The sequence below is a fragment of the Mauremys reevesii genome, linkage group 12 (assembly GCF_016161935.1).
Source record: "Mauremys reevesii isolate NIE-2019 linkage group 12, ASM1616193v1, whole genome shotgun sequence".
Classification (NCBI taxonomy): domain Eukaryota; kingdom Metazoa; phylum Chordata; order Testudines; family Geoemydidae; genus Mauremys; species Mauremys reevesii.
Genome location: NC_052634.1, coordinates 41,934,364 through 41,961,379, shown reverse-complemented (window position 1 = coordinate 41,961,379; position 27,016 = coordinate 41,934,364). Strand labels below are relative to the sequence as shown.

The 27,016-nt window shown below is 50.5% G+C and overlaps 4 non-coding genes across 4 annotated transcripts; 2 read left to right on the top strand and 2 right to left on the bottom strand.

The window, feature by feature from the left end:
* Positions 1 to 4,147: 4,147 nt before the first annotated feature.
* On the bottom strand, positions 4,148 to 4,229 carry TRNAS-GCU. Its single transcript has one exon. It is a non-coding gene; the product is annotated as a tRNA-Ser (tRNA).
* An 8,695-nt stretch (positions 4,230 to 12,924) lies between these two features.
* TRNAT-AGU lies at positions 12,925 to 12,998 on the top strand. The gene has a single exon. It is a non-coding gene; the product is annotated as a tRNA-Thr (tRNA).
* Positions 12,999 to 14,897: 1,899 nt separating this feature from the next.
* Positions 14,898 to 14,979, bottom strand: TRNAS-GCU. The gene has a single exon. It is a non-coding gene; the product is annotated as a tRNA-Ser (tRNA).
* Positions 14,980 to 26,001: 11,022 nt separating this feature from the next.
* On the top strand, positions 26,002 to 26,083 carry TRNAS-ACU. Its single transcript has one exon. It is a non-coding gene; the product is annotated as a tRNA-Ser (tRNA).
* Positions 26,084 to 27,016: the final 933 nt, after the last annotated feature.

The window sequence follows — 27,016 nt, the reverse complement described above, 5'->3', positions numbered from 1 at the left end:
TCCGGCCCTTCAGACATTTAATCCAGCCACTGGGGAGCAGGCGCTAGGGCTTGCCACGTTCCGACACTTCAGCCAGGGAGCGGGTCGGGGGCTTGCCCCGCTCCGCATGTGCTGTGGCTCCGTGCGGCTCCTGGGAGCACTGACATGTCCCCTCTCCAGCTCCTACACATAAGGGCAGCCAGGGGGCTCCACACACTGCCCCCACCCCAAGCACCACCTCCACAGTTCCCATTGTCCGGGAACTGCATCCAATGGGAGCTGCCTGGCCATGCCTCCGTGTAGGAGCCAGAGCGGGGACATACTGCTGCTTCCAGGAGCTGTTTGAGGTAAGCGACAACCGGAGACTGACCCCCTCCCTTGCCCCAGCCTCCCACTCTCCTAACCCCTCAGTCCCAGCCTGGAGCACCCTCATCCCCTCCCCCAATCTCTCATCCCTCGCCCCACCTCAATCCCCTGTCCAAGTCCGGAGCCCTCTCCCACTCCCTGAACTCATTTCCGGCTCCACCCCAGAGCTCACTACCCCAGGCAGAGCCCTCATCCCCTCCCATACCCCAACCCCTAATTTGGTGAGCATTCGTGGCCCCATACAATTTCCATACCCAGATGTGGCCCTTGGGCCAAAAAATTTGCCCACCCCGATCTAATCCCTAACCACAACTGTACTCAAGGGTTCACTGGTGGAAAGGGGGATTAAAGGAAAACTGTCATATATGAGAAAGTTCTTTAATTGTTGAGGATTTATTCTTACCAATGAAATTAAACACGAAGTTACTCTTTAACGGAGAAGAGACTTAATTGTGTGATCAACTGAATTATACTGGAGAAATAAAACGTGTCTTGTTTTTCTTTTTGTTAGTAATGTAGGAAATGGGGGCTAATCCTGAAAAACTTCTTTGATGTAATTTACCCCCCTTGGCCTAAAATGTCCGGATGTAAAACCTCACTCCAAAGGTTGGGGTGAGGGAATGTGTGTGAGAAATAGAGTAGAGGAGAAAACTGACCCAGTATCGATTTGAATGATTTGTATTTCAAATGGAACTTCTTTTGATTAGCTTCAAAGTCAATTTCTACGTAGGTGTGTTAGCAAAAAGAAGGGGGTCAGGGAAAGTGTGGGACCCTTATTGAATGGGGCAGGCAACCTAGTGACAGATGATGTGGATAAAGCTGAAGTACTCAATGCTTTTTTTTTTTTTTTGCGCCTCGGTCTTCACAGACACGGGCAGCATAGTATGGGGAGGAGGGGAGCAGCCCTCAGTGGTGAAAGAACAAATTAAGGGCTCTTTAGAAAAGCTGGACATGACCAAGTCCTTGGTTCTGGATTTAATGCATCTGAGGGGCCGGAGGGAGTTGGCAGACGTGACTGCAGAGCCATTGATCATTATCTTTGAAAACTCGTGGCGAGTGGGGGAGGTCTCGGATGATTGGAAAAAGGCAAATCTAGTGCCTATATGTCTGCACTGCAATTTTAGTCGTGCAGCCCAAGCCCCATAAGCCTGGGTCAGCTGACCCTGGGTGTGAGACAGGTGCCCTGGGTGTTTTAATCACACTGTAGACATAAGCTTAGGCTACATCTACAGTGCAATGAAACACTCACAGCTGGCCTATGTCACATTAATCAGGGTCATGCAGCTTGGGCTGTAAAGTTGCAGTGTCCGTGTCTGGGCTCAGGCTCAGTCCCCTGCTCTAGGAGCCCAGAAAGTTGGGAGGGAGTTTAGTAAATGGAAGTGGTGAAACCACAGTGAATTACCCTGGACTCAATGGCATTTCTCCATTGGTCTGTCTGCTCTGAGTCAGGAACAATAACCCATCCTGCTGCTTTTGTTATTTCATAGGGTGGTTTAGGATTTTCATTCTCACACACGGTGCACAAAGCAGGACTCAATCCTGGGTGCAAACTAAACCAGCTGCCCATGGATTCTGGCAGCCAGAATGAGCCGTTTGGTGTGAGAGCCCAGACCTGCCCCTGTCCCAGAGGGAGGGGGTCATCTGTGACAGGCTGGAACACTGACCTATCAGCTCTTAACTCCCAAACTTTCATCAACTCTATTATCAGTGCCTGTGAGCGTAATTTAAACCATACTGGACTGGACCAAAGGTCCATCTAGCTCTCTGTTGTGTCCTCTGACAGTAGCCAATACCAGGTGCTCCTAGAGTTAAACAACAGGGCACTACTGGGAGTTGAACCCAGGATCTCCTGTTTACAAAACAGGTGCTTTAGCCAGCTAAGCCATGGTGCCTGCCTGTGGATAAGGGACACTCTCTGCCCACACATGACTCCCTGCCATCCCCAGCGGGGACTGACAAGCTTTCCAAGTGTTTGGATTCTGCAAAGCAGAGAAGCAGGTGAGGTTTTCCTTGCAAGGGGTGTGTGTGTGTGTGTATATATATATATATATATATATCTTTGGCCAGGTCTGCACTACAAAGTTATTTCAGCAGAATTATATTGCTCAGTTGTGTGAAAAACACACAATGCTCCCTCGGTCGGCAGCTTCTTCTCTGTCCCAACCCACAGCCCCTCCTATTCCCAGTGCCCCTCAATCCCAACCTCGACGAGAGGTCTAGAGCTTTTTGCAGCAAACTTCAAGCGACAAATTGTCAGTGTAAATGCTGCTGTTCATTATATCACCATAAGTGGCCACCTCCAGTATCCCACCATGCCTGCCGTGAACTCGCCTGTCCTGCATTCCTGCTACAGAGCCATGGGCCCCTCCCCTTTCATAGCTCCAGAAAGTTCTGACAGCTGAGCCGCTATCTACACCGGGATTAGGTTGATAGAACTGCATTGCTTGGGGGGGGGGGTGTACATTTTTTACACCTCTAAGTAATGGAGTTACACCGACCTAATTTTGTAGCGGAGACCTGTCTAAATAATCACTCACACACCTTGGGCGTAAACCTTCCCCTGCTCCTCTGCTTTACAGAATCCAAACACGAGCAAAGCTTTTCAGGGCCCAGTGGGGATTGGCATAGAGTCAGGTGTGGGCAGACAGGATGCTTTAAGTAACAGCAGGCACCATGGCTTAGCTGGTTAAAGCCCCTGTTTTGTGAACAGGAGATTCTGGGTTCAACTCCGAGTGATGCTTTGATGAGTGGCTTTTGGGGTACCTGGTGTTGGCTACTGTCAGAAGACAAGATTCAGAGCTAGATGGATCTTTGGTCTAGCCCAGAGTGTTTTTTCTTATGGTTTAAATTACACTCACAGGCACTGATAATAGGGTTACTGAAAGTTTGGGTGTTAAGAGCTGGTAGGTCAGTGGTCCAGTTCCCTCAATGCGGTTTCACCATTTCCACTCGCTAAACTCCCTTCCACCCTTCTGGGCTCCTAGAGCAGGGGACTGAGCCTGAGCCCAGACACGACACTGCAACTTTACTCCAGACCAAGCTGCATGGCCCTGACTAATCCGACACGGGCCAGCCGAGGGTGTTTCATTGCACTGGAGACTCCCAAGGACTATCCCAGGAACCGTGTACAATGCAGGCTTCTCCGAGATAGCACAGAGACAATGGACACTGCTTGACTCACATCGTAGCAAAGGAGCTTCCTAGCAAGTTGGAGGAAACTATGAAAGAGGGGAAGAGACATCATGACTTGGCCTCTCTCCCCCACAACTCAGCAGCTGGAAACACACCTGGAGGACAAAGACTGAACTGAACTGACTCAGAAAGCAGAAGAGAATAATAACAATAATACTTTCAAACCAAAGTCCCCAACCAGACTAGTATTGGTTTTTCAGCAGAAAATTTTCAGTTTAGGGAATTTTGTTTTCTCAGTCAGACCTTGCCAAGGGAAGCAGGGAGAAAATGTTGGAGTTGCCTCCTTCAGAACAGCTCGGCCTAGACACTAGCTCTGGTTCACTGCTCTGGTCTTGCTCGGGTTGAGGGTATTTTAATAATTTGGGCAGGTCCCAGGGTGTTTGGGGGAGAAGATGAGGATGTTCCCTTTTGAGATAAAAACTAACAAATACAACACTAGAGAATTTTTTTTTAAGAAATCTGGGATTTAGACATTTTTTTTAAAGCGGGGGGGGGGGAGTTCTGAGTTTCTGAGAAGGTTTTTGTTTGCAAGAAGCAACATTGTTTGATCTGTCATTGTACCAAAGGGGAGATGATTGTCTACAAAGGAGGGGTGATGACTAAATGCATCCGATGAGGATGGGATTTGAACCCATGCATGCAGAACACAATGGATTAGCAGTCCATCACCTTAACCACTCGGCCACCTCATCTGAGCTAGCGAAAAAGAGACAGGAGGAGAAATCTTAGGCCAGCAGAGCTAGGGACAATAAGGAGTTTTTAAATACTAAGCGGAAGCAGAGGCTGAATGAGCTCCCCCCTCACATCTAGTGAGGAGCTGGGGGAAAGACTTCAGGAACAGACCGTGTTTGCACAGACACACCTACTCTGCCTAGCTATGCAGCATGATGGGGCCGCTTTCCCAAAATGACCAGTTTTGGCTGGTGGTGGGTTACAAATCACTTTAGGATTGAGTGGAATGAAATGTTATTATCCTTCCTGCATGAGTGAAGGGCAGCAGAACATACTTAGTCCGTCCTGATGGAGGGGTGGGTGAGGAATAGCTTTTATTGGACTGCATAGAAGCCATTGAGAACATCATCCTAAACCAGTGGTCCCCAAACATTTCACACTGTGCCCTCGTATCCATGGCTGTGGCACCCTTGAAAACCACGGTTGACAACCGGGGCTGGGAGTGGAGCTGTTGCTTGCTGGGGAAAGAGGGGTGCGGACAGGGTTGAGGGGGTCGAGGCTGGGCTGGGAGTCAGGGGCCCAGGCTGAGGGTGGGGTTGGGGAAGAGCTGGGGCAGAGTGGGGCTGAGCGCTGCTCCCTCCATGGGGGCTGAGTGCTGCTGCCCCCATGAATTTGCCTCTGTGTCCCCTTAGGAGTCATGCCCCACATTTTGGGGACCACTGAACCCTACTCGCTAAGCAGGGGCTAGTGATGCTAAAGCCCAGGGAAGGGAGAACAAGTGCGGGAGCCCCAGAACTGGAACCATAACCCCCCACTTCTGTCTGTGGCTCCGCCCCCTTCTACCCACGGCCCCATCCACTGTCACCTCTGTTCCACCACTGGCCCCACCCTGTCACTCCTTTACCCCTGCCCCGCTGTGGCCCCGAGACCAGAGAAGCTCTGTGCCCCTGCTGCAGCCCCCGGGCCGTAGCAGGGAGTGGGAGCTCCTCCAGCCCTGGGGCCGACATGGGGGAGACTTTTCCAGGGGGGCCCAATTTGGCCAGGGCACCTAGTTATTGGCCCCACTGTCTCCTTGGCGATGCAAGGTTTGGGGAGGCTGAGCAACCCCTCCCACCCCGAGCCTCCATTATGAGCCGCCCAGGCTACCACTGCTCAGTGTGGGGCCAGTCTCCCTGTGTCTCTGCTGTTCATGCTGGGGAGCCTGGCCGGCCTTAGGGGTGGGGGCCCCGGCAGCCGCCCAGGGCTCCAGGGGGTCAAAGGGCACTGTGTGCCAGTGCAAAGATGCTCACTGCTCTCCCTGCCCCAATGCTCCTCCGTGGCCCCATAGAGGGCTGGGGGGAGTGAGGAGCAACACTATGTGCCCCATGCGTCCTGGTCACTGTCCCCACCTGGGCTGTGCTGGGAGGGGAGCATCAGAAGCTGCTGCTCTCTGCCCTCCCCTGATACAGCCCAGCTGAGGAAAGTGACCTGGATGCAGGGAGCGCAGACGATGTCACTTCTCGCCCTGCCCCTGCAGCCCCTTGGGGTGCCCGGAGGAGCAGCATCCCAGGGAGGAGCAGGCAGCAATGCCAGCTGCTCCATGCACACAGGTCAGTGTCCCCACGTGGGTGCAGGAGGGGGTGCAGGGGTTAGGGGTGAAGGGGGTGCAGGAGCAGGGCAGTGGCTGGTGGCACAGGAGGGGAGTGCGGGAGTTAAGGGCAAAGGGGACACAGTGTAGCGGTTAGGGCACAGGAGGGGGCAGGAGTTAGGGGTGAAGGAGGCACAAGGGTTGGGAGTGCAGGAGCTAGCACTAAAGGGGGAGGGGGATTGCCCAGCGGTGATGGGGAAGTGCCAAAGTACAAGTTTTGCCCAGGGCACCAGTTCCCCTAACGCTGGTCCTTGGTAACATTTCTTGCTGGGAGAGGGAGGGGAGAGAGAAGAGGCGTTTTCTCTCTGTTTCTTTCCTCTCCATTTTCTGCTCCTTCCTTCAATTCCAGAAACCTCCCTTGTGTTTCAGACTGTGCAGTGACGCCCTCCACATGCCAGGACTCTGGTGCCTTTGGAGCAGAAAGATCCCAGGAGCTGAGGGTGAATCCAGGGGTGAGTAGCTGGCAGGAAGGAGCCCTAGCAGCTCTTCTGGGAGCGCAGGGGAGGAATGACTCCCCCTTCTCTAGCTTCTCCCCGTGGGGCTCTGGGGAGCAGGGAGGGTTGTGTGATAAATTCCATCCAACTCCCCCTTTGATCCAAGCCGAGGGACGTCTCAGCTCTGCACGATCCCCTTGGCAGCACCAAACAAGGGATGTTTTCCACTGGCGAGGAGACCCCAGCCAGGGACTAAAGGCAGCCCCAGACTTTCCCTTTCTCCCTTCTGGGAAATCAAGTTCAAGTTTTTACAAGGAGCTAAGGAAGCCTCAACCCCGCATCTGAATTAATGTCACATTTCTCACTACCTGACCGAAACAAATGTCATTTCAATCCCACGTGAGTCCACTTCAGTCATTCCTCAGCTCTAGTCCTTCCCCCTCCTGCCTTAGCTTAGGACATTGCGCCACCCGGTGGGCATTTCATTTCCCTCCTCAGTTTCACACAGAGACACAATTTCCTTTGCACAGATCCATGAACAGCAAAACCTCCCTGTATCTCTTGTCTGAGCCAGGGCATTCGATTCCATTGAAACCTTCTCTCCTGCAATGGCGATGGTCAGACAGAGAGGACGTGACCACCTTCAGCCCTGACAGTGAGATATTCACTCTTCTCTTTCTTCAAGCTGCTGCTGTTATTCCATAAAACATGAACCACAGAATAAAAAGCTGAGTTTACTCCAGGGTGAGGAAAGAAAGGAGCCACCAACTCCCTGAAAAATCTCAGTGCCCCAGAGAAAACCTGCCCGTTATTGGAATTACTGATGTGCTGGAGATATGTTGGGAAAAGGGACTGTCTGAATTGCCAAGGCAGGAAATGAACAATCTACAGCAACATCATTAACCACAGACACACTCTAGCCATGCTCCAGCCACTGGGGAAATGGGCAGGAATTCTTGCTGCTCAGCCATGGCCACACGTACAGAGCTGCACAGCAGTGAGTGTGCTGGGGAAGCTGGTCTGAGCAAACTATTGGAAATGACCCTTCAGTGAGAACAGAACCAGAGTGTAGAAAAGCCCCTGTGTTAAGTGGTTGTGGCTGAGGGCTTAGGGAGCTGGGCTAGGAAACCAGAGGTGTCTTTCTGTGGCAGTTTGATTCTTGCCAGCTAGGCTGTGTGGTGTCTCCATGGCTGTACTTTCAGTGTCTGATCACCCAGGGTGCCACAGGGAGCCAAGTCTAGACGTGTTCAGAGGCTAAAGACAAGTCAACATTTCAAACTCCCCCGCAACATTGCTGCTGCAGCTCAGTAATGGAGATGCTCTATGCCAGGTTTTCTCAAACTTCTTTTCACTGCAACCACCTTCTGCCAAAAAAACTTACTGCATGGCCCTGGAAAGAGGGACCAAGCCCCTCCCACACAGGGCAGGGGGGAGCCAAAGCCTGAGCTCCGCCCAAGTGGGGGAAGGGCAAAACCAGAGCTTGAGGGATTCAGCCCTGGGTGGTGGGGCTCAGACTTTTGACTTCAGCCTCAGGCCCCAACAAGTCTAACACCAGCCGGTTTCCCTACCCCATTGCTCAATGGGCATCCTACTAGATTGCCAGTTGCCTTTCAACTGCAGTGTGGAGACTGTGTGTGTGTGGGGGGGAGAGATAACGTGTATGTTGGGGAAGAGTGAGTGTGTTGAGGTAGGTAGGAGCGGATCATTATTATCCCTATTTGAAAGAGGGAGAAGCTAAGGCTGAGAAAGGAGAATTCACTTGTTTTAGGTCACACAGGCAGGCAGTGGCAGAGTTGGGAATAGGACCCAAGAGCCCTGATTTTCAAACTAACCATCGGATCTTGAATTTCCTACATTGAATGACCTGAGTAAAGTGCTCTCAGATGAGCTCCAGACCAACAACAGTGCACAGTAATTATTCAGCAAGTATTTGAGAACTGCAATGTTAGAGAGAATCATGAACTGCTCAGAGACCATTAATTCAGAGAAGCAGCAAAATTCATCAAACATAGAACTGGTTCTGACTTATTTCCTTGGTCTTCAAAGAGAACAACAAGGACCTGAGTCTCCTCCCTGTCAATAACCCCCTGCTCAGCCAATCAGGGTAGAGACTGAGGACGAGAAGCTGAGGGTTCTCACCAGAGAGCCCAAAGGATGGCCCAGGTCACCGGTGAGAATCACTGCCCGAGCACTATTTCAGCCCCACATTTTTGGGTGGACCTCCCAGAGTGGGAGCTGCCGAGCACTCCCCCGCAACACACACACACATACACACACACACACCTCTCTCCTGGTGTTGGGAGGGGAACAGGAGGATGGACAAAAGAAGCAAGAGAGGAAGAGAAAGGAGGGAGGGATGGAGGAAAAAGTGAAACAAAAAGGACAAACTCAAATGTCCCCAGTGATTCTAAGGGACAAAATCCCAGGTGCAGAATAAAATTCTGCCTCCTTAAGTTCGTGTTTTCCATGCCTAGAATTCAACTGTCACCAGATGGATCAGACTGAACAGGTTTCAAACCTCGAGGAGGCTTCAACCTTCTAAACAGGGATGGCTGTTTTCTAGTAAAATCAGGAAAAGGGAAGGAGAAAACTCAAAAGAGGTTCCTCCTGGCACTCACGTCCGTGAACCCAAATACTCTCTCAGTCCTCAAAGAGAGACCTGGAGAAGGAGACTTGCTGAAGCAAAGCCACAGGGGTCTCTGAGGTTTCCCTGGCCCCTCGCCCCTGTCCTGCCATGCTGATGTCAGCATCTCTCTGTGAGGTCACCACCTCCCCACCACCTTTGACCAATAGTCTGAGGTCCTGCAAAAAGCCTTTGTGATGTCACTGCCACACCCCTCCCTTGCTGTGCTAATGTCCTGCCCCTGCCCAGGCACTTTGGAGGTTGAGCTACTCCCTGTGGCTCACCCCACTCAAGGAGCATTCGTTCTAGGAAGCAAGCCGGCTAGACAGTAAAACATCAGCCGCTGCTCCCAATACTACACTCAGTTTTTCAGAAATTTGTCGACTTTATGGCCAGAAGAGACCATTAGAGCATCTAATCTGACCCCCTGCATATCACAGGCCTCCTGTATGACACAATAGCTACTTTTTGGGTAAACACATTCCAGAAAGGCATCTAGTCTTCATTAAATGACATCAGAAGATTGTGAATCCACCACTTTCCTTGGTAGCTTGTTCCTGTGGTGAATCATCTTTGCTGTTGAATATTTGTGCCTTAGTTGTAATATGAATTTGTCTCTTTTCACCGTCCAGCCATTGGGGCTTGTTATGCTTTTCTCTGCTACATTAAAGAGCCCTTTAATAGCCAATCTTTTCTCTCCAGTAAGGCCCTTCAACACTTCAATGAAGTCACCTTTCAATCTTCTTTTGATAAGCTAAACAGGTTGAGCTTGTTCAATAGCTCCCTAGAAGGCATTTTTCTCCAGCCCTCACAACATTTGGTGGCTCTTTGCTGACCCAGCTCCAATTTCACAACATCTTTTTCAAATGAGGACACCAAAACTGGAGGTAGTATTCCAGTATCAGTCTCACTGATGCCGTGTCATCTCCTGTGACGTTATTGACATAATCTGTAACTGTATAGCTCACCGTTGCGACCACTGTTCTATATTTGCAGCCAATATTATAGAAAGGTTGTCGTGTAATGGGTCTATGGAGAGGTTATGATTGGCTGATTAGAATTATGCTATCTCTGGATGTGTATCATTTTTGTAGTTGACGTTATGAATATTGGCTCTATGCTGCCCATATTTCAAACTTGTGCTCTGCTTCCGGGGAATACTCCAGCCAGACAAATTGGTGTCAATTCTGCCTAGCCTGCTTGATGGCTCATTAAGGACCATCAGCTATACAACTGGCCCACTGAGAGAAGTCAGATATGCCTTGTGACTCAGCAAGGTATGCAGGGATCTGCCCTATGGACAGAACTTTAAAGTTTTTCTATGCCACGTGCTGGATAGAGTGTCCTTGGGACAAAGAAAGCAAAAACCACATGGCAAGAGACTATAAAAGGCTGATGCCTCATCTCCATCTTGTCTTCAATCCTGCTTCATATCTCTGAAGGGACTTTGCTACAAACTGAAGCTCTGTACAAAGGACTGAATGACCCATCCCAGGTGTGGATGTACTCCAGAGACTTGATTTCAACCTGCAGTTTATTCCATCACTGCTACAAGCCGGAACCAAGGACTTTGCCATTACTGGATGTGAAGGCTTCAAATCCATGTGCAGTTTATATAACAACCTGATCTATGGATTGTGCCAGCTGTTTTCCAGAGCCAAAGTCCAGAGTATGGTCAAGGGACCAGAGGCCTAGCAAATAGTGATCAGCTAAGAGAAAGCTAGGGTAAACAGAAAGCCTTGCTTGCTAAGATAGGCCTGGTCAGCAAATTGCCAGGTGTTGGAGCTAAGTAAATAATTGTGTCTTATTCAGAGTTGCAAATTGAGCAAAGAATCCCTTTTCCTTTTCTGTTAATCTCTTCTGTAGAGAGACGTTCTTCCCACAGATCCAATCTTAAGTTTGAGAAGTAGGCACATGTCAGTATAAGATATGGCATCTTTCCACTTCCCTCCCAAGAGACCAATGCCTTGCCTTTAGACACACAGAAAACAATCTTTATTGCCATATGCTTTCACTGGTTCTTTGCTTTAACCCCTAGGAATGTACCTGTTGGACAATCAAAAGATTTGCTCCTTTCCTATGGACCTCAAATCAGAATTCAACATAGATATTTTATACTACTCACATTTTATCAAATTATTCATTAAATGTTAACTTGCTAACTTGAGACCATGGGTGGAGACATTATGTAACCTGTTAGCCATTGGCTACTGTGCTATCTTGTCTTGGTGCAGAACCTATCCTGGGGTGTTGAACTGCCTACCCCGTCACTTTACCCTGCCCATGGAAAATCTATATATTCTATTGTAATCAATTGACTGACAGTGTCTCTGAGCCTAATACGCAAGGTGACACTCCGCCAGCGCTGTGTGTAATAAACTCCTATTCTTGACCTCTACACTGTGTAGATTATGTCCTTCACAGACATCTGCTGAATAAAGAGGAGATTCAGCATGCAGCACCCAGTGGTGCCTGGCTGAATGCGTCTCCTCTCCCCGCAGCTTGGTGATCTTTTGAGGAAATGAAGAAGACTGCCTCTGCCTAGCTGTACATTGCTTGCAAAAGAAACAGGTCTTTTTGGTGACAAGTGTTGAAAGGAGCCATTAGACAAATGTGGAGACAAGAAAACATCCCCTAACTGAACTTGCATCTGTGGATGCTGAAGCCACAACACAGAGTGCTAAATGCTATATGACCATGGCTGGTGTCAGAAGAGTCTCTACCAAAGCCTTTTTCCACCAGCAGGGGCCTCTCTGTGCACATAACTCCTGGTAGTGTGATGGCTGCAGGCAGTGGAGAACTCTGTTTTAGCATCTCTTTGTCGATGAACATCTGCAGTGGCTGTTAAAAGGCCTCTGGATAGTGGTCTTTGGGAAGAGCTGGCTGAAGAGCCTTCCTAGTAACCAGGAAATCCTGGCTTGGCCTGCCAGTTCTTCCTTGCTGAACCTAATGTCTCTGTTGGCTCCTTTTTTGTATCTCTTTTCATAAAAAGAAAAGACCTGTCAGCAGAATCCTTCTAAGTAGTAGTTCAAGACAGAGAAAGCCTTCCTTGCGGCTAAGTCTTGGTGCCATGGGGCATGCCTCACTGCAGTGCCTTCTGTTGGCCGTCCTGGCAATTAGCTCTGGTCCCCTGGTGCGCCTTCATCTAGTGGCGTCTGGCTGCCATCTGTTCTATCATTAGGACCCATGTCGCTCTCAGGACTTCAAAGTCCTCTTATGGACCCAGCCCTCTGGCTGTGCCCCACTCAGTTGTCTCCCTCCCTCCAGGGGGCAGCTGTCCTCTGCCCAGACACTTGCCTCAGTGGCCAGCTGCAGTCCAGGGTGTAGCCACCTGTGTCAGCAGCGACTGAGGCAAAAGGGGTGCACCTCCAACCCCCGCCATCTGTTTCTCTGGACCACTTCCCCACAGACCTAGCACCTTCCTCCGCCTTTGTATCAGGGCCTCAGTCTGGCAGTAGTCGGCCAGGAGGTCACTCATGCTCCCCTTACCCACCCAGCACTACTCTGATCATGGTGCCCTTCCTTCAGGGCAGCCAATCCTCCTTCCTCAATTTCCAAGGAGTGACTGACTCTTGCTGTGCTGAGCAGCCCTTTATATATGGGCTGCTCCAGCAAGCCTTCTCCTGATTGGCTCTCCCAATAAGCCCTTTCCTGATAGGCTGGGTTCTGCACAGCCTCTGCAAGGCTCCCTTAATCTTTCTTCTGCTTGTTTGGGGCAGCCACCCCACCACACTTGGAAAGCAGCAAATGAGAAATCTAGAGCTGAAGGAAAGGTTACCATGACTCAGAACTGAGCTGAGGTTGCTGCGACTGAAACACAGATCACTAACCCCTATATGATCACAGTGGCTGGTGGGAGAAGCACATGTTAGAAGCCCTCTGTCAACTCAGCTGTAGCTTGCTGTGCACGGAGAGCCAGGCACCTCAAGGTCTGCAAGTCTTGAGGGAAATGGGGAACGTCTGTACTTTGGAATTTGCAGGTGTTATCCTGAACCATCAAATGGAACAGTTGTAAACCCTTTTGCAAGGCAGGCACCATGGCTTAGCTGGCTAAAGCACCTGTCTAGTAAACAGGAGATCCTGGGTTCAACTCCCAGTGGTGCCTTGTTGCATGGCTTTTGTCTCCTCTGCTCACATTTTCCTGTGTCTTTCTAGGAAACAGAAGAGACCTCCCTTGGTATCCAAGTAATTGCTTGCTAAGGAAAAGGCTTCTTTGGAGAGAAGCATTGGAAAGAATCAAATCACAAGCCTGGAGTTGATGAAAAGGCTGCTGTGACTGGCATTGGCATGGCGGTTGCTTCGACTGCAATTGCTGCAACACAAGAGCCTGTGCCACACGTCCTTGTGATTTGCTGGGGCTGTCCACACACAGAGGTCATGTCACCTTCCTTTTGATTGTCAGTGATGAGAAATGGAGCAGCTGGGAGAAAAGTCCCAGAGAGCAGCACTGTGGCTAAGCTGGGCCAGGCACCTGCCAGGTAAAGTGGAGGTTAGGGATGCAGCACCCAGTGGTGCCTTGCCAAATGTGTCTGCTCTTCCCACCTTTTGGTCAATCTTTTGAGGAAGCAGAGAAGATGCCTTTGCCTTGCAGTGCAGATGCTTCCAAAAGAAACCAGTCATTTTTTCTGAAAGTGTCGGAAGGAGGCACCTAAGAAACATGGAGACAAGGAAAAGGTCATCGTAACTCAACTTGCATCCATGGCTCTTGAGGCCACAACGCAGAGCACTGAGCACTGTACGACCACAGCTGGTGACAGAAGGGGCTTTTCCAAAGGCATTTTCCACTAGCAGGGTTCTCTCTGTGTGCAGAATTCCTCATTGTTTGATGTCTGCAGGCCCTGGAGATCACCCAGGCTTCAGTGTGAACACAAATATCTGCACCACAGTTTTTAGCCCCTCAGCTTTAGCTCCATGAGCCCAAGTCAGATGACCCAGGCCAGCCTTGCTGCCATATTTATCCCAGGAGAGATGGACTCTAAGGGTATGTCTCCATTGCAATGGAAGCCCAGGTGTGGCACACTCTACTCAAAGCAGCGCCTTGGAAGCCCCATATTCACCACTCTCATATAATGATGACACGGTTTGTACAAAGTCTGCCTTGTGAGGTATCATTTCAAAAATCTTGATCTGTTTTACATTAATATCGTGTTGGATTGTGTGTGCTCGCATTGGTTGGGAAGTTATGAAGTTTGCTCTGTGTGTGTTACTGAGATATGTTATGAGGTTGAGAAATGCCCCCCACCAGCCTTTCAGGTGTGACAAGGGAGGAGCCGGACTCGCTGCTGGCCCATTGAAGGGATTCACACTCCCAAGGACTATCCCAGGAACCGTGTACAATGCAGGCTTCTCCGAGATAGCACAGCGACAATGGACACTGCTTGACTCACATCGTAGCAAAGGAGCTTCCTAGCAAGTTGGAAGACACTATGAAAGGGGGGTAGAGACATTATGAATTGGCCTCTCTCTCCCCCACAACTCAATATCTGTAAACACATCTGGAGGACAAACACTGAACTGAGATAAATCAGAAGAGAATAATAATAATAATAATACATTCATATCAAAGTCCCCAACCAGACTAGTACTGGTGTTTCAGCAGAAAATTTTCAGTTTGGGGGATTTTGTTTTCTCAGTCAGACCTTGCCAAGGGAAGCAGGGAGAAAATGTTTGAGTTGCCTCCTTCAGAACAGCTTGGCCTAGACACTAGCTCTGGTTCACTGTTCTGGCCTTGCTCAGGATGGGGGTATTTTAATTATTTCGGCAGGTCCCAGGGAGTTTGGGGGAGATGATGAGGATGTTACCTTTTGAGATTAAAAACTAAGAAATACAGGACTAGAGAATTCTTTTTTTTAAGAAATCTGGGATTTAGACATTTAATTTAAAGCAAGGGAGTTCTGAGTTCCTGAGAAGGTTTTTGTTTGCAAGAAGCAACATTGTTGTGTCTGTTATTGTACCAATGGGGGAGATGGTTGTCTATAAAGGAGGGATGACGACTAAATGTGTCCGATGAGGATGGGATTCGAACCCATGCGTGCAGAGCACAACGGATTAGCAGTCCATCACCTTAACCGCTCGGCCACCTGATCAGAACTGCTGAAAGATAGACAGGAGGAGAAATCTAAGGCCAGCAGAGATAGGGACAATAAGGAGTTTTGAAACACTAAGTGGACGCAGGGGCTGAATGAGCTCCCCACTCACATCTAGTGAGGGGTTGGGGGAAAGACTTCAGGAACAGACCGTGTTTGCATAGACACACCTACTCAGCCTAGCTATGCAGCATGATGGGGCCACTTTCCCAAGATGACCAGTTTTGGCTGATGGTGGGTTACAAATCACTTTAGGATTGAGTGGAATGAAATGTTGTTATCCTTCCTGCATGAGTGAAGGGCAGCAGAACATACCTAGTCGGTCCTGATAGGGGGTAGGTGGGTGAGGAATAGCTTTTATTGGATTGCATAGAAGCAATTGAGGACGTCACCCTAAACCAGTGGTCCCCAAACTTTTCACACTGTGCCCTCTTAGCCATGGCCAAGGCCCCCCGGAAGCCGCGGTCGAGAACCAGGGCTGGGAGTGGGGCTGTGGCTTGCTGGGGAGAGGGGTGCAGACACAGGTAAGGGGGTCGTGGCTGGGCCGGGGGCTCAGGCTGAGGGTGGGGTGGGCGAAGAGCTGGGACAGAGTGGGGCTCCCTCCGTGCCCTCCATGGGGGCTGGCTCAACCCTGAACATTCCTCTGAGCCCCCCTAGGAGGCATGCCCCACATTTTGGGAATCACTCCCCTAAACTGACCCCTAGTCACTAAGCAGGGGCTAGTGATGCCAAAGCCCAGGGACAGGGAGCTTTGCCAGAGTGGAGCCTGCAGGTCACATGCTGGGGGGGGGGCTGACCCAGGCTCAGTGCTCTGGAACAGCTCTGAACCAAACCCAGGCAGAGCCCTCATCAGTGTGATACCGCCCAGGGGACGCTGTCACTGGGGGAAACCTCCTTGCCTGCAGCACCTCTTGGGACTGACCTTGGACCTTTCAGCCCCCCTGTTCCATGCCAGGAGCTTCCTGTAGTGAGTCACCTTAGCAGGACACCTGGGAAAGCCTTACACCCCCCACCCCACCCGCAAAGGAGTCCTGCACCCCCAACTTCCACAGTCACCAGTGTCTCTCAGCCAGCGCTGTAAAACAGAAGGTTCATTAGGGGTCTGGGATCCAGCCTGGGAAAGTTCTGTGTTAGCACAGGAAGCAGGAAGATTCAGCAACGTCCATCTTGGGGGGGACCCCGAACTCAGAGCCTGGGCTCTCCCATCAAGTCCCCAACCCAGCAGACTCCTTGCTTCCAACAGCCCAACTCAGCCAGGCCCTTTCCCCTCTTCTGTCCTTTGTTCTGTTTCCCCGGTAACCTGCTCACCTGGCCTCCACCTCGTTCTTTGTTCTCCAGCTCATCCCAGCCAGCTGGTGTCTTGCAGCAGGTGCGCCCCGGCCAGCGGTTGCTAGGAGACAGAATTTGTGGCCATTGTCTGGGCCCAGGCAGCTGGACAGCAGCCACACCTGCCCTTTGGGGGTCTCTGCAGAGTAAACACCCTTGTCCCAGCACCGAGATCAGTGGTCCCAAAACTTTTTGAGGGTCAGGCCCCCCTTACCCTTGTCCGTGCCCCCATGAGCCACACCTGGGAATGGGGCCACAGCTGTGGGGGAAGGGATGCAGACAGGGGTAAGGGGGCTGAGGCAGGGGCCAGAGCTGGGGTTGGGGGCAGAGACCGGCAGCAGAGCCACAGGTGTAGGGCTGGGAGTGGAGCCCTGGGAGCCAGGCCAGCAGCTGGGGCTACAGCCAGGAGCGGAGCTGGAGGGTGCTCCCTCCCCACACACTCTGGGGGCTGGCCTGGGCCCCAGGTCCATTCCCCTGAATGTTACTTCATTCCACCTGGCGGGATGCACCCTGCGCTTTGGACCTCTGACCTAGATAATCATGCAACAACTAGGGGAAACTGAGGCATGCACAATATGCAAAACATTCAGAAAATTCCCACTTCGTCACAGGGGTGTCAGTGGGGTCTGAGCTGGGCAGCAGCACAGGGAGAGTGGGGAGGTTTCCCTTTGGAAAAATTAAACTGCAAAACATCCCCCTGTGTTCCCGCAAAAGTGTCTAATTCATCCCTTAACCCCCTCCCCATGAAAATCTCCACCCCTGCCCTGGCCCACAGAGACCCCCTCACCCCAATGCAGATGTTTAACTTTTCTTATTTTTCCTTGGCCTTGTGCAAACATTGTTCCCATCAAAATGATCCAGGGCTTTTACAATGAGAAAGAGAAAACAAACTAAATCAAACCCAAAGAAACCGCTATCGACCTCCCTGCCACAGACAGTTTGGGTCTGAATTTTTCTACTGAAACGTTGAGACAATAAGACTCTCACTGCTATTGTCCAGGAACAAACCTAAACCCCCCATGCAGTACCTGGGACATCTGTGTCTGACCCACCAAGGCTTCAGCTCCTTTGGGGAGATTTCCAGCTGCCCAATCCTGCTGCTATTCCAGGGGAGCAAATCCTGACTCCTGTCAGCATTTATCTCAGCCCCGTTCTGTGCATCACAGGTTTCTCCGGGAAAGGGCAGTGAATGGTTCTAGGGTCCAGTGATCCTCATCCAAATCACGCTAGAACCTGAGACTCCTTCCCCTTCCCCAGGCTGTGGGCGGGGAGGCATTTCAAAGAGCTCTCGGCGCTATAGCCTGTGGCTAAGGAGAGAGAAAAAGCCTCATACCCCCTCTGCTCTGGGGGCTGGGTTTAGTCCTGCAGCCTCTGCCCCCCACCTAGTGCCTATGGCTCATCCCTGACCCTTGCTGCTGCTCCTTGCTATAGACTGTGAGAGGAGCGGAGGCAGCGCAGGAGCCTTCTGGGGATGCAGATCTGAGGCTTTGGGGAGACACATTGTCTGAGACATCAGAGCGCTGCAAACCCTGCAGCCACCCCCTCAATCCAGGGCCTGTTCCAGCCCTGAGTCCGGGCTGCCGCGATCCCTCCCCCAGAGCAGGTGCCCACAGATAACAGCCTGGAAATAGGCATGTGAGACTAACTCCTGCTCTCCCTGACAGGGCCTCCCCTAGACTAAGTGGCGTCCCAGGCAAGACGTGTCTTCGGTGCACCCCAGCCCCACCCCTGCTCCATATGTTAAACCATTGAATACCTTATTTTTGTTGCATTTGTAGCTCATCACATGATTTTGATGCACAATTTGATGCATGATTTTCTCTGTCATATAAAATACATTTTCATGCTAGGATGTGTAAACCTGTATTTATTCATGCCATATATAAGCAAATAAAAAAAATCATTTCCTTTAAGCGTATAGAAACTTTTAAATTTTGACAGTAACTAAAATGTGCTAACACCTAGCAATGGAACTGTCACCAGCACTGGGTGGGCCGCTATTAAATAGTGTTACAGTAGGAGACAGCGTTAGGCTGTTAACCCCAGGCCTTTAGTTCAAAGGTCACTTTTCTCGCCTTTCCTCTCCTGAACTAAAGCAGTGGAGAGATCCAAAGGCTAGTTGATGACATTTCCAAGTGCTAAAATAGCAAGTGATGTCTGTCTTGCATTGGCCATTGTTGACTGGTGAGATGTTTATTGAGAATAAGCTTCAAGGTGAGAAGCAGCAGCCCAAAAAGGCCCCCTGCAGGTGCTGAAGTCGCTCAGCTGGGAGAGCATTAGACTGAAGATCTAAAGTTTGTTGGTTCAATCCCAGGCTTCAGCAGACTCTTTCTGCAGTGGTGGGCTGTTTCCTGGAAACACAGCAGTGCCTTTACCCAGTGCAAGTCCCTCATTTTGGGCTTCTCTGCAGGAAAAGGCAGCATTGGCTTCTGCACCTATTTGGCCCACCTGAGCTTTCTTTCTTCTCTTGCTCTTTCTCAGCAAAGGGAAGGAAAAGAAGCTCCCCTTCAAGCTGGAGTCACAAGGGTGACGTAAGGACGACTTCCTGAGCCACGGCTCCAGTCCTCTGCTCTTCCAGCTGACCCACTGAAGAGCTGTTGCCATGTTCTCCAGGTTCACCCCTCGGTGTGTGCCAGGGTGAGCACCACCAAAGTGCATGGAATTTGAGGGGCGGGGCAGGGCAGCGCACGGTGATGGAGTTTCTGTAGTGTAGCAGTTCTCACAGTAACCTGACATGCAAAAGGGCCTCAGCCCAAAACCAGGCAGAAACATAGTGGCTTCCTTTTCCCAGCTCCCCATGCTGTCCAGCAAGGTGCTCCTCCTTCTGCCACTGGCCTGTCCCTGGGATAACCCCAACCCCCGCACGATGGAGGGTGGTGACATCAGTGGACAAAGTACCTTGGCATCAGCCTGGGGAAACTCGAGGAATTAGGCCAGTCGCCTTTTGAATGCTTGTGGCTTGGCCTCCTCTGCCCTGGGAGGTTGGCCTACGTGCGGCTAAGTGGGGTTAGTAGTAGCCACCATTTGTTCTGCAAAGCCTGGGGAGGTGCGGTTGGCTGCTGGGAGGTAGAATCCTGTGCCTGCCTCTTGGCTTCCCAGGGGTGGCTACTTGCAGCCCAGGAGAAGAAGTGGGGTTCAGGGTGGAAGGAAAAGAAGCAGTGGTGAGTCCTCGTGGGCGGCTTTCTGGCAAGATGGTTTTCCGGTTTAGGCTTGGGAGGCGCCTGCGAGCTGTGGGTGGAGTTGTTCCAGTGAGAACCGCTGCTCTTGTCTCCCAGACCTGGGGGCGCCAGTGACAGCTTGAGGGGGCAGGTGCTGGCTTGAGTGACTGGGATATAGGAAACCCCAGCCTGCCCCTCTGGGCCAAGTCCACTGCTTGTCTCCTGCGTTGTGACATCCAGATTTAAATCTTCCCAGCATGTGCTGCGGCTCGTGTATTAAGCCTTCCTGGTTGGCCCGGTCATTTCCAAAGTAGCTCAGCTGGGAGTGCATTAGAGTGAAGATCTGAAGGTTTCTGGTTTGATGCCAGGCTTAAGCACCCCCTTCACGCTGGGCGTGTCGTGCTGGGCTTTCTCCTGGGTGTGTAGCTGTGCCTTCAACTCACCAGTTTTCCTAATTTCAGAGGCAAGACTTGCAGAGGGCGTGTGGGGTCATGTGCCCCACCTGGGTTAGCTATCGCCTGCTACATCATGTGGTGCTGCCAGGCTTTACACCCCGCTAGGGGCCTCCAGGATCCTGACATCCCAGCACTTTACACACCTTCCTGGAGCCTCCCAACCCCCCTGGGAAGTCGGGACTGTGACCCCCAACCCCACTGATGAGAAACAGGCCTGGGGAGGGGAAGCGACTGGCTCAGGGTCACACCAAGTGTCAGAAGGATGGATGGGACCCAGCAGTCCTTCTTTCTAGGCCCCTTCACTAACCCCTGCTGCACACTCCCTCCCACAGCTGGCAATTACAAGCAGGTCCTCATGGCCGCTCCCCCTGCCTGTGAGAGGGAGTGTGCTCCGCTGGAGTGACCGGGCCAGGGGATGGGGAGTCAGGATTCCTGAGTTCCATTGCTGGGGATTTAATACTTTCCCGCTAGTGGAAAGTGCTGGGAGAATCCCCCAGCCAAAGCTGCTCTGACAGCGCTAAGCAGCATCTGACCATTCCAGGTCGGAGCGCACTGCCCAGGAGGAGGAGGGTTTGGCTCTGGGGTTTCACTTCAGCCCAGCCTAGAGAGAGGAGCCCAGCCATGGAGTTTGGCTCAAGAAGACCAATTCTCCAGTTTGTTAAGGGCGTTTTGAATTCCAATCCTGTGCTCCAAAGTGCTTGGTGTCATTTGCCAATTTTAGAAGCATGCTCTCCACTCCATTTTCCAAATCATTCATGAAAATATTGACTAGTACCGGACCCCGGACTGATCCCTGCCGGACCCACTAGGTGCACCCTCTCCATTGGACAGCCGGACATGGAGAAGGGCTCTTGGAGTCTGGGCTTTCAACCAGCTCTGCCCCCACATGACACTGATTGCATCTAGACGGCATTTCCCTCATTTGCTTGTGAGAATGTCCTGCGGGACTGTGTCAAAAGCCTTAGTAACACCCAGATCGATCCCATCTACTGTTTACCCACCTCCACTAGGCCCGGAACCCTGCCAAAGAAGGAACGAGGATTGGTTTGGAATGATTTGTTCTTGACAAATCCATGCTCACTAGTCCTAAGAACCAAAGTGTCCTGGAGGTGCTGCTGACAAACTGATTGTTTAAGAATGTATTCCAGGATCTCTCCAGCTATGGAAGTGAGGCTGGCTAGTCTGTAAGTCCCAGGGGTCTCTTTGTTCCCCTTTGAAAGATAGGTCCTGTCTTGTTCATGGATGGGAAGATGTTTTTTTCCCAGGGATCTCAGACGAGAACTGGGGCACAACACCTGGTTTGTTAAGGCCACAAAAATGGAGGCAGGAACCTCTTCTCTCCTGCTGGCAAAGAACCCCAGGTACCTAAAAGTGACAGGGACTCACATCCCTGAAGGGGCTTTTAAAAAGGCAGTGGTTAAAAAGTTTGGCCCTGACCATTTCTTGTTTCCACAGACTAGACATTTTAGCAAACTTTAGAATTCCTTGGTGCTAAACTCCGTGAAACTCCCCTTTCTCCTTCACAGAGGGTTTTAACGCCCCTTATCTCACTCAGGCTCACAACTGCCCAGAGTTCGAGAACTGTCCCTGTTCCCATTGGGCAGATGGGGTGGAGCCTGAGGTACAGAGAAGGGAAGTGACCTACCCAGCAAGGTGGTGGCAGAGCCAGAAAGAGAAGCCATCAGTCCTGACTCCTGTTCTAACAGACAACCCCCCCACCTCCCACCGCCCTGAGGCAGGGATAGAGCCCAGGAATCGAGATGGTGGGGAAATTTCATTGAAACCGTTTCTGTCAGAAAAGCCCATTCAGATTAAACCAGGTTGTTTCTCAAAATCATAACAAGTGGGATGAAAGTTCTTTGCAAAAATATGTTGTTGCAAAACAAAAGCATCTCCCGTTTGTCACAGTGTGTTAAATTGTCTCCTCGCACACAAAGAAGAGACACTTAGATCTTGAAAATTAGATAAGATGCTTCAGTCTGAGCTAAGTAGTTGCTGCTCTTAACAATTTCAAAATAAAAAAATACAAATGAAAGAGACTATTTCAGCTATTCTATTATGTGTTAATCTGCTCTGAGTAAACGTGATAGGACACCACATATTATGCACTACTCCTAGTGACGCTCTCCAGTGGATCCCCATCCTCCACCCACCATGAGGTAGGTAGGAGCAGATCATTATTATCCCTACTTGAAAGAGGGGGAAGCTAACGCTGAGAAAGGAGAATTGACTTGTCTTAGGTCACACAGCCAGCCAGTGCCAGAGATGGGAATAGGACCCAAGAGCCCTGATTTTCAAACTAACCATCAGATCATGAATTTCAGACATTGAATGACCTGAGTAAAGTGCTCTCAGATGAGCTCCAGACCAACAACAGTGCAAGTAATTATTCAGCAAATATTTGAGGAGAACTGCAATGTTAGAGAGAATCATGAACTGCTCAGAGACAATTAATGCAGAAAGCAGCAAAATTCATCAAACATATGACTGGTTCTGACTTATTTCCTTGGTTTTAAAAGAGAAGAACAAGGACCTGAGTCTCCTCCCTGTCAATAACCACCTGCTCAGCCAATCAGGGTAGAGACAGAGGACGGGAGGCTGAGGGTTCTCACCAGAGAGCCCAAAGGATGGCCCAGGTCACCGGTGGGGATCACTGCCCAAGCACTATTTCAGCCCCACATTTTTGGGTGGACCACCCACAGTGGGAGCTGCAGAGCACTCCCCTGCAACACACACACACACATCCTGGTGTTGGGAGGGAAACAGGAGAAAGGACAAAAGAAGCAAGAGACAAAGAGAAAGGAGGGAGGGAGGGATGAAGGAAAAGATGAAACAAAAAGAACAAACCCTAATGTCCCCAGTGATTCTAAGGGAATAAAATTCGCCCCCCTTAAGCTCGTGTTTTCCATGCGTAGAATTCAACTGTCACCAGATGGATCAGACTGAACAGGTTTCAAACCTCGAGGAGGCTCTTACCTTCTAAACAGGGACGGCTGTTTTCTAGTAAAATCAGGAAAAGGGAAGGGGAAAACTCAAAAGAGGTTCCACCTGGCTCTCACTTATGTGAACCCGAATACTCTCTCAGTCCTCAAAGAGAGACCTCCAGAAGGAGACTTGCTGAAGCAAAGCCACAGGGGTCTCTGAGGTTTCCCTGGCCCCTCACCCCTGTCCTGCCTGGCTGATGTCAGCATGTCTTTGTGGGGTCACCACCTCCCCACCACCTTTGATCAATAGCCTGAGGTCCTGCAAAAGGCCTTTGTGATGTCACTGCCACACCCCTCCCTTGCTGTGCTAATGTCCTGCCCCTGGCCAGGCACTTTGGAGGTTTGAGCTATTCCCTGTGGATCACCCCACTCAAGGAGCGTTCGGTCTAGGCAGCAAGCCGGCTAGACAGGAAAACATCAGATGCTGCTCCCAATGCTACACTCAGTTTTTCAGAAATTAGTCGACTTTATGGCCAGAAGAGACCATTAGAGCATCTAATCTGACCCCCTGCATATCACAGGCCTCCTGTATGACACAAGAGCTACTTTTGGGGCAAACACATTCCAGAAAGGCATCTAGTCTTCATTAAATGACATCAGGAGATGGCAAATCCACCAATTTCCTTGGTAGCTTGTTCCTGTGGTGAATTATACTGGCTGTTGAATATTTGTGTCTCATTTGTAATATGAATTTGTCTCTTTTCACCTTTCAGCCACTGGGTCTTGTTATGCCTTTCTCTGCTAGATGAAAGAGCCCTTTAATACCCAATCTTTTCTCTCCATTAAGGCCCTTCAACACTTCAATGAAGTCACCTTTCAATCTTCTTTTGATAAGCGAAACAAGTTGAGCTCTTTCAATATCTCACTAGAAGGCATTTTTCTCCAGCCCTCAGAACATTTGGTGGCTCTTTGGTCATCAGACTCCTGAACTGCAGCTGGATGTGGTTCTTGTTCTTCTGCACAGCACAGCTCCTGGAGAAGAGGGATCTGCAAATGTACATTCCTATGATATCTTTGTTTAATTGATGAAAACATAAACTAGACACTTAGAGGATTGGAACTGATTTCAGCTGATGGACAGCTTTGCTAGGTTTTTATGCATTTGGACAGCAAAATGTTGAGTGTTTACATTCATATCAAGCACCCCCGTATAGTGGAGCTCCTGAACAGAATGGAGAATGGAAATGAAAATGTTTTCCTTTTTTTTAAAAAAAGAAAGAAGGTTATAAGAGAACACAGGGGTTTGAATCAAGGACCACTTAAGCAGCAGATAAGCACTTTACCACTGAGCTATACCCCCATGACAACAGGAGTATGGATCATGATCTCCAGGACTTTGAAGGACAGACCCTGCTTCATCAAGCTCCTTTGCCATTCCCAGACCAAAGGTGGTTTTAAAAATGGGGTTTGATTAAACTTCTTAAATGTGGTAAACACCACAGCTTGCGCACCCACCGATATAGCTTCTCCCACTGACATAGCTGCCACCTCTTGGGGAAGAGGATTAACTGCACCCACAGGAAAACTCTCTCCCATCAGCATAGAGCAGTGGTTCTCAAACTGTGAGTCAGGACCCCAAAGTGGGTCAAAACCCTCTTTTAATGGGGTCACCAGGACTGGCCTCAGACTTGTTGAGGCCTGGGGCTGAAGTCAAAAGTCTGAGCCCCACCACCCAGGGCTGAATCCCTCAAGCTCTGGTTTTGCCGTCCCCTCACTGGGGCAGGGCTCAGGCTTTGTCTCGCCTGCCTCTGCTCAGTGTGGAGGGGCTTGGTCCCTCTTTCCAGGGCCATGTAGTAAGTTTTTTTTGGCAGAAAGGGGTTGCAGTGAAAGGAAGTTTGAGAAACCCTGGCATAGAGCCTCTGAATATGTCTAGACTTGGCTCCCTGGGGCAGATCAGACACTGAAAGTGCAGCCATGGAGACACCACACACCAGCCTGGCCCAGCAAGCAAGAATCAAACCTCCACAGAAAGACACCCGTTGCTTTCTAACCCATCTCCCTAAGCCCTCAGCCACCACCACTTGACAAAGGGGTTTTTCTACACTATGGTTCTGGTCTCACTGAAGGGTCATTTCCAATTGTTTGCTCAGACCAGCATTAGGGGAAATGGTGCCCTGGGCAAAGCTTGTACTTTGGCACTTCCCCATTGCCCCTGGACGATCCCCCCTCCCCCTTTACCGCTAGCTCCTGCACTCCCAACCCTTGCACCTCCTTCACCCCTAACTCCTGCCCCCTCCTGTGCCCCCTTTGCCCTTAACTCCCTGTGCCACCAGCCATTGCCTCTCTCCTGCATCCCCTTCACATGGCTCCAGTGCTAGGAGCCCCGCACTTGTTCTCCCTTTCCCTGGGCTTTGGCATCACTAGCCCCTGCTTAGCGAGTAGGGTTCAGTGGTTCCCAAAATGTGGGGCATGACTCCTAGGGGGACACAGAGGAACATTCATGGGGGCACCTCAGGGCCTGAGCCAGCCCCCATGGAGGGAGCAGCACTCAGCCCCACTCTGTCCCAGCTCTTCCCCAACCCCACCCTCAGCCTGGGGCTCTGGCTCCCAGCTCGGCCTCGACCCCCTTACCCCTGTCTGCACCCCTCTCCCCAGCAAGCAACAGCCCCACTCCCAGCCCCGGTTCTTGACTGCGGCTTCCGAGGGGCCACAGCCATGGCTAAGAGGGCACAATGTGAAATGCTTGGGGACCACAGGTTTAGGGTGACGTTCTCAATCACTTCTATGCAGTCCAATAAAAGCAATTCCTCACCCACACACCCAGCCCTCCATCAGGACGGACTAGGTATGTTCTGCTGCCCTTCACTCATGCAGGAAGGATAATAATATTTCATTCCACTCAATCCTAAAGTGATTTGTAACCCACCACCAGCCAAATCTGGTCATTTTGGGAAAGCGGCCCCATCATGCTGCATAGCTAGGCAGAGTAGGTGTGTCTATGCAAACACGGTCTGTTCCTGAAGTCTTTCCCCCAGCTCCTCACTAGATGTGAGGGGGGAGCTCATTCAGCCCCTGCTTCCGCTCAGTATTTAAAAACGCCTTATTGTCCCTATCTCTGCTGCCCTTAGATTTCTCCTCCTGTCTTTTTGTTACGGCTCAGATGAGGTGGCTGAGTGGTTAAGGTGATAGACTACTAATCCATTGTGCTCTGCACGCATGGGTTCAAATCCCTTTTTCATTGGATGCATTTAGTCTTCACTCCTCCTTTGTAGACAACTACGTCCCCCTTTGGTACAATGACAGATCAAACAATGTTGCTTCTTGCAAACAAAAACCTTCTCAGAAACTCAGAACTCTCTTGCTTTGAATAAAACGTCTAAATCCCAGATTTCTTTAAAAAAATTCTCTAGTGCTGTATTTCTTAGTTTTTATGTCAAAAGGGAACATCCTCATCATCTCCCCCAAACACCCTGGGACCTGCCCAAATTATTAAAATACCCTCAACCCGAGCAAGGCCAGAGCAGTGAACCAGAGCTAGTGTCTAGGCCAAGCTGTTCTGAAGGAGGCAACTCAAACATTTTCTCTCTGCTTCCCTTGGCAAGGTCTGACTGAGAAAACAAAATTCCCCAAACTGAAAATTTTCTGCTGACACACCAGTACTAGTCTGTCTGGGGACTTTGGTTTGAAAGTATTATTGTTATTATTCTCTTCTGCTTTCTGACTCAGTTCAGTTCAGTCTTTGTCCTCCAGGTGTGTTTCCAGCTGCTGAGTTGTGGGGGAGAGAGGCCAAGTCATGATGTCTCTTCCCCTCTTTCATAGTTTCTTCCAACTTGCTAGGAAGCTCCTTTGCTATGATGTGAGTCAAGCAGTGTCCATTGTCGCTGTGCTATCTCGGAGAAGTCTGCATTGTACACGGTTCCTGGGCTAGTCCTTGGGAGTGTGAATCCCTTCAATGGGCCAGCAGTGAGTCCGGCTCCTCCCTTGTCACACCTGAAAGGCTGGTGGGGGGCATTTGCCAACCTCATAACATATCTCAGTAACGCACACAGAGCAAAACTTCATAACTTCCCAACCAATGCGAGCACACACAATCCAACACGATATTAATGTTCAACAGATCAAGACTTTTGAAATGATACCTCACCAGGCAGACTTTGTACAAACCATGTCATCA